At 36.6% G+C, this 12,356-nt stretch overlaps 1 protein-coding gene and 1 long non-coding RNA gene across 2 annotated transcripts in view; both read left to right on the top strand.

The window, feature by feature from the left end:
• LOC131320820 (uncharacterized WD repeat-containing protein C2A9.03-like) overlaps positions 1-12,356 on the top strand; it is a 139,299-nt gene that overhangs the window by 75,645 nt on the left and 51,298 nt on the right. The window lies entirely within an intron of this gene.
• On the top strand, positions 4,994-10,338 carry LOC131320823 (uncharacterized). The gene is made up of 3 exons (XR_009198360.1): positions 4,994-5,448; positions 7,750-7,872; positions 10,018-10,338. It is a non-coding gene; the product is annotated as an uncharacterized LOC131320823 (long non-coding RNA).

The following is a 12,356-nucleotide window of genomic DNA, read 5'->3' as shown; positions in this document are numbered from 1 at the left end:
TATCTCATCAAAATAAAATAAAAACCTAGCCTAAACCTAATTGCCAACCTATCAGTAGCAACAAAAACCCAAACCTCACTTAATTTACTGCCATGCCACCACTTCTTCCTCCAGCTCTCCCATAACAATTTAGGTCCCGTTCCAGAACTCGATTTAAATATTTATTTTTTAATAAGGTAATTTCAAATTCAAAAATAATGTGTTCAATCCAATAATTTTTCTAACAATATGGATATTGTTTGATAGATCTTATCCAGATCTTTTATACGGTGCAAAAAAAATAAAAAAATTATACATTATTTTTTAGTTTGTAAATGTAAAATAAGTACTTATTTTTTAAGAAAGTGTTTTAGAATGGGGCCTTAAACTTCAAACCAATTAACTCCGTCACAAGTCTATATCTGTTAATATTAAAATTATCCTACAAACTCCAACCTAACACCACACATGCACCGCCACACACCACTTCGACAGCCACGTGCACGCAGCACACCGCCATGCACAATTTCCACACCACACAATACGCCTTCACTACATTTTTCAATAGCATTAGAAGAAGACAATTAGTACCAAAAGAATTGAAACCATTTAACCTCCCAGTAAGTACTCCTTTGTTCTATACTATCCAAAAAGTCAAACTTTACTCTAATCCATGTGCAATAGAACGGAGAAAGGAATAAGAATAAACGAAACAAGTGCTGCTTACCCGATCACGAACTAGCCGAACTCAACGTCTCTGCGGCTTCTGCCTTTTTCACACAAAGTTCTTTCAAACTTTTTATCTCAGACGTTCTCTCCAAATAAAATTCCTACTCCGTTAAAATATCTCTTAACGAGTAACTTTATAAAACTATCCACTAACGTAATACCCCTAATTTGTAGCTGACTAGTTAATTAACGTATCCAACTAATATAGACTAACTACTGTAATTAATAATTATACTTATACCCTCAAACTAATAATAATGCACATAGTAACTATATTGTGCAAAAAGAAAAATTGCTAATTAGGATCCACACCATAAAACTCGCAATTAATAAATGGCCAAAATAAGTAATAAGATATATAAAATTTCTAGGCCGTATCACCCATCCCGTCCTCAAGTCCCCTAGGATATAGTAGATTAGGTTTAACGAATGGCAAAAAAATATTTCTTAAGGTTCTCGGTCAATTTTGCTTCTTTTTTATTTTGTTTAATCTCAACTACCGAAAGTGGAAAATCGAGAAATATGGACCAAATTTGAAAACTGTAGGATTTCATACGAAATCCTAAATCCAAGAATTCATGTCAAACCATTGAAGAAAACAATACCGGAAGCCATAAAGGATGAAAAACCTTAGTGTGTGGTTATTAGTCTTCCGCCTCCAAGGCCCTTCTCTTGTCTTGACCTTATGTCTCACACCAAGATGGGGAAGTATGAGAGAGATGCTAAGGTTTGGAGTGGGGATCACCTATTTATAAGCCCTGGTTCTATCATATATAACCCTTCATAATAGATGGAACCATATTGGACCTTTTACGTGGTCTCTACATATAAATTATTAACCCGCACCACTTAACGCACACAACGTGACCCAAAAATTGGGTAATACCCGGTCACATTAATTGAATAATCACAACTTATTGGGTAATACCGACATCACTCAAGTTTTATTCGACAAAATACAATGTTTAATTTTATGATTTATGTAGGCCCACAAACAGAAAATTGCTAACAAAAACAGCCTACCAAACAATGGAAAATAATTAAAGTTTTGTGCTTTTGGTCCTAAACGAGCCTTTTTCTATAAAAAAAAAACAATAATAATTCGATTTCTTTAGTACGAGACTCAAGAAGGCTTTCCACGGACAAAAAATAACAGTAATGCAATGCCATCCTTTTGGTTAATTTTGACATACTCCGTATAAGTTAATCATTTGACATGGCAGTCCTGCTCATTCAAAAGGCATCACGTGCTAGCTAGCTAGGGCCATTTCACCTTGAAACAATTTATGGAAGAATATGAAATTGCATTGGGAAGTAATTAAGGTGGAAGAATAAAATAAATCACGAAGAATCCGACTCGTTGGACTCGTGGTTCCCATGTACGAATCCCTATGAGATGGAAAAGCAATTTCAAAGTGCTAACACAACGGCTAATTAATTTGAAGAGTTTCAACAGGAGGTACGTAGTTGGAACGATTTCTTGTGAATTGTCGTCATCTAAGGAAGCTAATGGCGTTTCAGAAAATGAAGTAGCTAGGTGAAGATGTGCCGTTCGGAATATTGTTCCATAAATTGGCCCATTTGGCAGTAAATTCTGCCAAGGGCGGAACCAGGAATTGATTTTGCCTTGGGCTAATCTAATTTTTTTTTAATGGACAAAACAGTATATAATATACATACGGGCAATCTCTAAGAAATAAGGTTTGTAATTCATTCCATGCACCGCGCATATTGCCTAGCACCATTATACCCTTGACATCGCATATTGTGAATGCTCAGATTGTGACGAGTGAGGATATTAGATATCTATTTCTTAAGAGTTAATGCATTGGTGTCTTTAACATGCACAATATGAAGGGAAAAAAAAAAGACGCTCCTGTGAAAATCCTTGGACATCAACATCTTAAAAACAAATATAAAAAAAAAAGCTCTAGATTTTTTTTTACTGTTCCAATATAATTTAAACCTAAAAAAGTAAGATTGTAAGAACCAATATTTTAAAATTTAAGCACACCAGCTAGTTTTCAGCATCAACTATATTAGTGAAAATCTAAACACACGAGTTAGTGCTCTGTATTTAACAATATAAGAGCAAATTTAAACACACAGCTAGTGCAGATCGAGCATTTAACAATATAAGAGCAAATCTAAACACACCAGTCAGTGCTATGCATTTAACAACATAAACACAAATCTAAGCATATCAATCAGTGTTATGCATAATAAGGGAATAATTACGGATCTGAAAGAGAGATCATTTGGATGGTGGATGAGGTGAAAACAAAAAGGGTTGGGCTAAAATTATTTCAATTGAAATTTCTACGCTATAATTTTTTATTTTTTTTGTTTTCCGGAATTGACCTGGGCTACAGCCCAAGTCAGCCTCTTACTACTTCCGTCCTTGGATTCTGCTGTCAAGTTTGAGAAGCAAATGGCTATACATGAGGTAAGAGCTGAATTAAGAAAATAAGACAATTCTGATAGGGCTCCCAACTATTTTGTAGTTCCCCGATAAAATAAAATAAAAAAACCCAACATATGACCTAAAAAAGAATTAATATCCAACATATAAGTCGAAAAAGAAAAAATTTGGAGTTCTTTGAATTTCGCCTCAAGCCCCCGAAATTTCAGGTCTAGTGGATGAGTTTGTTTGAGAAACCAAATGTGGTACGTAGTGGAAGCTTAATTTTCTCCTCACTATCAAGTTCACCATCCAGAGACGTTACAATGGCAGCCATCGATCCAACAAAATCCACCAAAATGTTTAGAATCTGTGATGACCCAACACCATGGATCACCTTCGCTCTTACAAATTTTAGTAGTTAGGATTATTTGAAAGATGTTTTTGCATTCGCCCTCTCACCTAAAATGGGACAGAGGAGTAAATCTTGAGGATCTTGAATCCTTCAAAGTCAATGACCACCGAAGTCCAAGTACTTACCACATCCAGTAAGGCCTGAACCGCCCAACTGGATGAATTTTGGGTGTTGTCTTTGATGTCATTCTATTTGAATTTATTATAAGCTTTGTATCTTTCTTTTTTTGAATTAATCAATCATTTTAACGAGCTAAATCTACAAACAAAAATGTAATGGCCAAAAGTTCCAAAAATATATATATATATTTCTAAAGATGAAACAAAATCCGAAAGACGTGTCATAGAGATCAGCTTATTTGAACTTCTTTTTTTATTTTAAAACTTTTATTCAGATTTTTATACATTCTCGATTCTTCATGTCCAAACGAAGGAGTAGTCCCAAAAGATTTTGACAAGAAAACTCAGAAAAATAAAGTAAAATTAACTTAGCACTGATGTAATACTGATTGTCTTTAAGGATTCATACACGATGGCAGAGCCACACAGAGGGAATTGCATAGGTGCCACCCCACTTTCAAACGCATGAATGTTTATATACACTAACGTGATTCGATTAGGTATTTTTGAGTATGAGAACAAATTAATATATTGATCCTCGTCTAATGGGTTTCCTAGAGCTGTTGCAAGCTGTCTTTGATTTACAAGATCTGTTTTATTGATGAACCAATGGAATACAGAGAATGGATCACCACAATTAATTGTCACGTGGGTGGGTATGGGATCCGAGAAAACAGCTAATCTTTTTTTTTTAGTAATGCAGAATGTCTCAGGTCAGCCTGCGCGCACCTTGGACTGATCCCTACAGTCCCTACCATAGTTGTTTCACACACTTACACGGGGGGTGAGGTGACCCCAAGGGTTATTGCGGTACAAAGAGAATCGAACCTGAAACCTTATGATAGAGCAAACGCTTAAGTCACTTAGCCAACCCCTTAGAGTTAACAACTAAACTATTTAATTTGTTCTTCCCTGCGATGTTATTAGTAATTGGCATTTCTAGGGCCAAAAAGTCAAAAGGGTGAGATACCGCCTTCTTCCATGTGCTGCATTCTGTATTATTATTATTATTTTTTGTAAGAGTAGTTGTATTCTTTTTAAAATGTGGTGATTTTGTTTGAAGAAAGTGAAAGAACATCGTATACATATCATATACTCGGGATAAATTACGCCCACTTCGACTAATTCTTAAAGGATCTATCTATTATCCACTAAATCGGGGCAAAATTCATATGATTTGGCCAAGTAATTATATACATTAGAGGTAACGAAAGACCTAGAAGAAGCAAACTCTTAAATTTTGAGCCTCAATCATGAGTCGGACGGCTCATCATTGGTTCATTATATACTAGTTTTGGAGGCTGGGGCTAGGAGGAGTCCAACTCCGACGTGAACCAAGTTGTTGACAGCTGGTTAGCTATACCCAATTTTTTTTAAACTAATGTTTCCATTATTTAATTTCTCATTACATCGTTCTCACTGGTTAATTGGCCAGAGAAGTCAACTTATGAAGATACCGACGTCTAACATTATTTTTATTAGCTTTGTTTTTCAAAACTAGCTAGTGGCATTATTTTTAATGTGGTGATTCAGTTGTAATTATCGCCATGTTTCCATTCACTTCAATCCCTTCAATTAAGCACAACGACACTCAGTCGCAAAGCTCCCTCCTTTGATCTGTTTTCCTCTCTCTCAGCAAAACCTTCCCAACAAACATCAAACACTGCCATTCAAACATGTAGTTTCCTATTCTTATGCGGCTCATAGCTTTGACTACACTGGGCTTGCGACAAAAGGTGTGTGGTGAAGCAGAGACGTTACCAGCTGAGACATCTTAGCTTAATTGGTTGGTGATCTAGAACGAGGTATTCCTTCAAGCTTAATTTCTTGGTGTTATTTTGTGTTTTTTGGGTAAATTCTCGGGGTGTGTTACTTGATCTAGAGTTGAGACTGCCCGGTGGCGGATCAAAAAAGACTGCCTGGAGCAACTTGCTCACTTTCAGTTTCCACATATTGATGATTCGAGCTGTTCATATTATAGCGCTCATGGAATGCTCTTTCAATGGAAAAAATTCAAATTGATCGAATATCGGCAACCAATTTATCAAAAAGCTTTTATCTAGGAAGAATTGAAGGTCTATCAACTTTTTTGCAAAACTAGAGTGTTCAAATCAAGTGGACCTTAGAGGTGTTTTATCTACTTGAATTTGTGTTTGGTTACTGCTCGATAAGCCCCACAATATGAACAATTCAAATCACCAAGAAGGGATCTCCGTGTGAACACACTCCACCGATTTGGGACTCCACACAAAGAAATTGAGTCCACTTCTGCTTTTATATATATATAGTCATTTTCAAATGAGGAGATCCTTATTTTAGTTAAAATAAGGACTTCTCCATTTCTCCCATTTTCAGTTCGAATTTCGATGATCCGAGCCGCTCAATGTGTTCAGAACGTGATTTTAAGAGTACTCGCGAGGAATCAGCAAAAAAACTGATCGGGAAGGACTTCATCCGAGCAATTTTTATTTGAACCATTTGATGAAAAACAAACAAAAACTATTCGGATGAAGCCTTTTCGGTCATTTTTTTTGCTGATTTCTCGCAAGTACCCTTAAAATCACGTTCTGAACACATTGAGCGGCTTGAATCATTGAAATTCTATCGGAAAAGGGAGGTCCTTATTTTATTAAGTTAAGGTGGTCCTTAGGAAAAGAGAGTCTATATATATATGGGGTGGTTCCACTAACACTTATTTTGACACCGGTTTTATTTTAGAGTCCCACGAATAGTCAAAGCCGTTCAATATGTTTAAAACATATTTTTAAGACTCTCATAGAAAATTAGCTTATTTGGATATTGGTACCTGATTGATCGAGATTTATCCCTAATTTTGACAGGATAAAATGAATGAGTCGATCAAGGCCTTGTCGATATACGAATGAGCTAATTTTTATAGAAGCACTTAAAAACATTTTTTAAACATAATGAATAGCTTCAATTATTTGCTGAGACTCTGAAAACAAAAATTTGGATATTGATATCTGATTGATCTGGTTTTATCCCTAATTTTGATAGCATAAAATGAATGACTCGATCAAGGCCTTGTCGATATTAGAATGAGTTGATTTTCACGGAAGCACTTAAAAACATATTTTAAACTTATTGAACAGATCTGATTATTTGCTAAGACTCTAAAAACAAAAATACTCAAAATAGAGCTGTTGCAAGCTGTCTTTGATTTACAAGATCTGTTTTATTGATGAACTATGGAATGCAGAGAATGGATCACCACCACTGTCACATGGGTGGGTATGGGATCCAAGATCTGTTCTATTCCCTTTGATGTTCTTCCATGTGCTGCATTCCGTATTTTTATTTTTGTTTTTTTGTTTTTTTTTTTTAAGACTAGTTGTATTCTTTTTAAAATGTGGTGATTTTATTTTAAGAAAGTGAAAGAACATCATATATATGTACATAGTCTCCATCTCCTAAGGGATCCCTTACATACCTTATATGCGGACTTTTAACATGAGTCGTTGGATTGTGTTTTCAATGGTCCGGATCTGCTGGTCCCTCACATACCTTATATGCGGACTTTTAACATGAGTCGTTGGATTGTGTTTTCAACAGTTCGGATCTGTAAACCAGCAGATCCGGACCGTTGAAAACACAATCTAACGACTCATGTTAAAAGTCCGCATATAAGGTATGTAAGGGATCCCTTAGGAGAAGGCTGGTGTATATGTACATATAGCTGTACATTTGATAACTAGGAATAGAGTTACACGCACTTCGACTAATTATTAGAGGATCGATCTTATTATCTACTAAATTAGGGCAAAGTCCATATTATTTGGCCACGTAACACATTAGAGGTAAAGAAAGATCTAGAAGGAACAAACTCTTAAATCTCAATCCTTAATCATGAAGCCAACCGCTCATTATATACTAGTTTTGGAGAGTGGGGTTAGGAGGAGTCAAACTCTGACATGAACCCAGTTGTTAAATTATCAAACCATGTTTAATTGGCCAGAAATCAACTTCTGAAGATACCGACGTATAACATTATTGTTTATTACGTTTGGTTTTCAAAACTAACTTGTACCATGTTTAATGTGGTTATTCAACTTTAACTAAAGCAATGTTTTCATTCAAACATGTAGTTTCCTATTCTTATTCGGCCCATAGCTTTGCCTTCATTCGGCTTGCGACAAAAGGTGTGTGGTGAACCAGAGGCGTTATATACCAGCTGAGACATCTTAGCTTGGTTGGTGACCAAGAACGAGGTATTCCTTCAAGCATTCCTTGGCGTTATTTTTCACTGTGTTCAGTTGCTAGTTTTGTTTTAGTTTTGTTTCTAATCATTACCTTTTATTTTTCTTCAATCTTTACCATGTATCTCCAGTTATTAATTTCATTTCTCTCTCTATCTCTCTCCAATCATTACCCATCTCTCCAATCATTACCCTATTTCTTTCTCCACCCACTACCAAAACTAAATTAAACTAAACTAAACTAAACTACCAATCAAACAAAACCTTTATGTTTTTGGGTGAATTCTCAGTGTTACTTGATGAACTCAGCTTCTCTGCAGTTGGGACTGTCTGGTGCAGCAGGCTCACAATCGGTTTTCATCTCGATGATTCAAGTTGCGCGTTGGTATTATAGGGCTCATTGAATACGCTCCGTCAATGTAAAAAATTCAAGTTGATCGAAAATTGGCAACCACTTCATCGAAACACTTTTATTTAGAAGAAAAAAAAAGTCGTAACAAATTTTTGCAAAACTACAGTGTTCGGATCCAATCGACCTTAGAGGTGTTTGATCCACTTGAATTTGTTTTCAGTTACTACTTGATGAGCCCCACAATATGAACAGTTTAGATCATCCAGATTGGATTCCCGTTTGGACAAATTCCACCGATTTGGGACTACGTGCGGAGAAACTAAGTCCTCTTCTGCTTATGAATTTATGCAGTTATAAACAACTCTCTTTGTTTTTATACTGGACTGTATTAGCGTAGACACATCAGGAATAAGATGGAATAAGTTAGGAGGAAGAGGGAAAAGGAATAAGAGGGTAAATACTTGGTCGATGAGTTTAAAATATAGTCGTTTTGTTTTTTCGAGGAGGATAAAGTAGAAGGATTCCAATCGTTCACTTTTGCTGCCTCTAATTTCCTCTTTCTTGATTACTGACCATTAATTTACCATCTTTTTGTTGAATTGATGATAAATTTATCATTTCAATGTGCATGATAAATTTATCATCGTGCATGATAAATTTATCATCATTAATTCAAATACATTTTAGGACAAAGTCCACTTTGACCTCCTGTGGTTATCGTCATGTGTGGATACCCCCCTCATAATTCAAATTGACCACATAATCTACCCGTGGTTTTGAAAATGTGCGGATGGACCCCCTGCCGTCATGTTTTTCATCCATATTAACGAACACAATATTAAAAGACCGATATACCATCATCATGTCCCTTGATTTTTCTTCTTTTTTAAATCTAATCACATCATTCCCTATGCTAAAAATTATATCCAAACCGTTGATATTGTAAATTTTGACGAGTACTACATATATGCCAAAATTCAAGTCAATCAAAAAATGAAAAGCTTATGGTTGAATCGATTTTGTTATGAAATTAAAAATTTTAAATTTGAATTTACTAAAAATTAGATCACTCGGTTATTGATGCCTGATCGAAATGATTTTTTACAGAGATACTCTATCATTTATTTAATATATTATGAATTACTCAGATTACATTCTAGAAGCGTATGAGATATACTTCCGTTAATATGGATGAAAAACATGACAGTTGGGGGTCTATCCGCACATTTTTAAAACCACAGGTTCGTTATGTTGTCAGTTTTAAACCATAAGAGCAAGTTTACCAGTTCTTAGGTAAAAATGCTAGTAAACAGTACATTTTTTTCATTTTACCTAATCACATCTCTTTCAATACTACACCAACACTATCTATTTAACCTATTCTTTATTAAAATAATTATTTTTAGAGAGAGGGAGTCAGTGAGAGAGAAGAGGAAAAGTGCTTTGGTGTGAGAGAGGGAGGAGAGAGAAACTATTTGTTTAAAGGGTAGTTGATAAACAGTGCTGAGGTATTAATACCTAACCGTTTTATCAAATTCATTTTACCTTCACTTTTACCTCAGCTGCTGCAGCTGGATTTTTTGGTTTTTCTTGGGTATAATAGCGCAAAAAGGCAATTTAGCAATGCTGGTAAACTTGCTCTAAGGGGGGTATCCGCACATGACGATAGCCACAGGGGGTGAAAGTAAACTTTGCCCAACATTTTATTAGGTGATAAATATACCGTCAATTTTAATAATTTTTCTGTTGATCTATACTGTCCATAGTCCCTATAGATAATTCATTATTTTGAGTTTCTTTCTCAGAACTAGTGGGCATTATGATCATCAAGTGCGGTGACGAAATATAAAATTTTGTTTACAACTTCTCATTCAACGATCATCTCACTCTCTGCCATTCAAAACTCGAGTTTCCTATTCATTTTATGCTTGCGACAAGAGGTGCGTAGTGCACCGGAGGTCTAGAGTACTAAGACATCCTAGCTTGGTCGGACAACTGGGAAAAGGTATGCCTTCAACGCAGTCTCGGTTTCATTTGATTTTACATACATGGTTATAAATAACTCTTTGTTTTATACAAGTGCGTGCCCCCTAAACAGAAAAGGAAAAAGAAGGTAAACAATGGTATAACTTGTAAGATGATGGTTTAAAGAATCAAACCATTAACTTGTTCGGATTGGAGACAAAAGTTCAAACTCACCAACACACTAACTCTCATGATCTTGGATACTACGAATCACAGAAAAACAAACTAGAGAAATAGAGGAAGCGAAAGAGAACACACAGATATACGAGATTCGGCAACTTATCTACTCCTCCTTGGGAGCCACACCAATCTGCTAGAATCAATGGAGGAAACTCTCCTAGTCTCTCTCTACAAGTACAACAGCTTTTCCTCTAAAAAAATATGAAGTTCTAACTCTAAAGATCTGTTTTAGGGCTTGAATACATTCTGTCTCATGAACGGGCTGCCAGGGTGGAAGTCACGACCGCTTGGGCGAAATATATTAAGACCTCCCTGTTTTCTGTGCACTGAGAGCCGTCCGGACGGCCCTCAATTCTGTCAAAACGGGATTTCCAGAAAACGCAGAAACAGCATCAGGCTTCACGCCTAACGTAACTTGCCCAAGTAAAGATTGCAAGACATAGGGAAAATGATGCATGTTCAAACACAAGACAAAACAATGATCAGCACCTACTACTGCCACTAAACAACCCCTAGACATTACATAATCAGCCCTCACAGCGGCACTCAATCAGCCTCAATGTGTCCCTAAATCAGCCCCCAAAACAGTCCCATGTAACCCCTAAATTAAGAGAGAAACTTATTCACGGAACGGTTCCGCATAATCTCATCCGTTTATCTTGGCAATCAATAGTTAAGATATATTTTCAAATTTTGATCGGCAAAAAATATTTTTGACCGTAAAATTGATTTTCAATTCAGATCGTCCAAAAGTTGGACGAGCTCCGTAAAACTTAGTTTACGGAGCCTCCATAACAAAGTTTTTCTCCTAAATCAAACTCCAAATAAACCTCACAAAAACCCCCCAAATCAACCAGAAAAACAGCCCTAGAAAAACCCCTTAATTAGCCCCAAATCCCGCTAAGTCAGCCTCACAACCCAAAATTAGACCCCAAATCACCCCTGAAACAAACCCCAAAATCAACCTCACAAAAACCCCTAAATCAGCCCTGACCCCCAAAACAACCCCAAATATCCCTTAAATCGGCTTCATAGGCCATAGCAACCCAAAAACATACCCAAAACTACCCCTGCCACAACAACAACAAAAATGAAAAGCAACCTTTTCCTCTGTCATCGTCACTGCAAAGCAGCCCTCAACATGCCCCATCTGGTCCACCACAGGCAGCACCACCGTGCACCGTCATCACGGCCTCACAGATTTGCCGCCGACGAGATTCAAAGATATGTTGGTGAGTAGTGGATACAAGCTTGCCAAGCACAAAAACATAATGCCTATACACACACACACTTCACCTATGAGGACGTCCTTATTTTAAATAAAATGCGGACGTCCCCTTTTCTCCACTTTTTCGATCAAATTTCGATGATCCGAGCCGCTCAATGTGTTCAGAACGTGATTCTAAGGGTAACTGTGAGAAACCAGCAAAAAAAATGACCGGGGAAAGGCTTGATTTGAGTAGTTTTTATTTGAACCATTCGATAAAATACAAACAAAAACTGCTCGGATCAAGCCCTTCCCAATTTTTTTTTTTGCCAATTTCTCACAAATACCCTTAAAATCACGTTCTGAACACATTGAGCGGCTCGGATCATTGAAATACTATCGGAAAAAGGGAGGTGCGGATGGGAAGGGGTGTGGACTTGAACCGAACTGTATATATACACACACACACTCGGGATCCAATGAGGGATCCCGCACGGTCTTACCGTGCGGGACTCCCCTTTCTCAATAGAATTGCGACAATCCGAGTCGCTCAAAGTGTGCAGAACGTGATTTTAAGGGTACTCGCGAGAAATCGGCAAAAAAAATGATCGGGAAGGGCTTGATCTGAACAGTTTTTTACTGAACCATTCAATAAAAAACTGTTCGGATGAAGCCTTTCCTGATCATTTTTTTTGCTGATTTCTTACGGGTACCCTTAAAATCACGTTCTGA

The sequence above is a fragment of the Rhododendron vialii genome, chromosome 3a (assembly GCF_030253575.1).
Source record: "Rhododendron vialii isolate Sample 1 chromosome 3a, ASM3025357v1".
Taxonomy (NCBI): Eukaryota; Viridiplantae; Streptophyta; class Magnoliopsida; order Ericales; family Ericaceae; genus Rhododendron; species Rhododendron vialii.
Note: the sequence above shows the minus strand (reverse complement) of the source record. Positions and strands in the feature narration are given on the sequence as shown.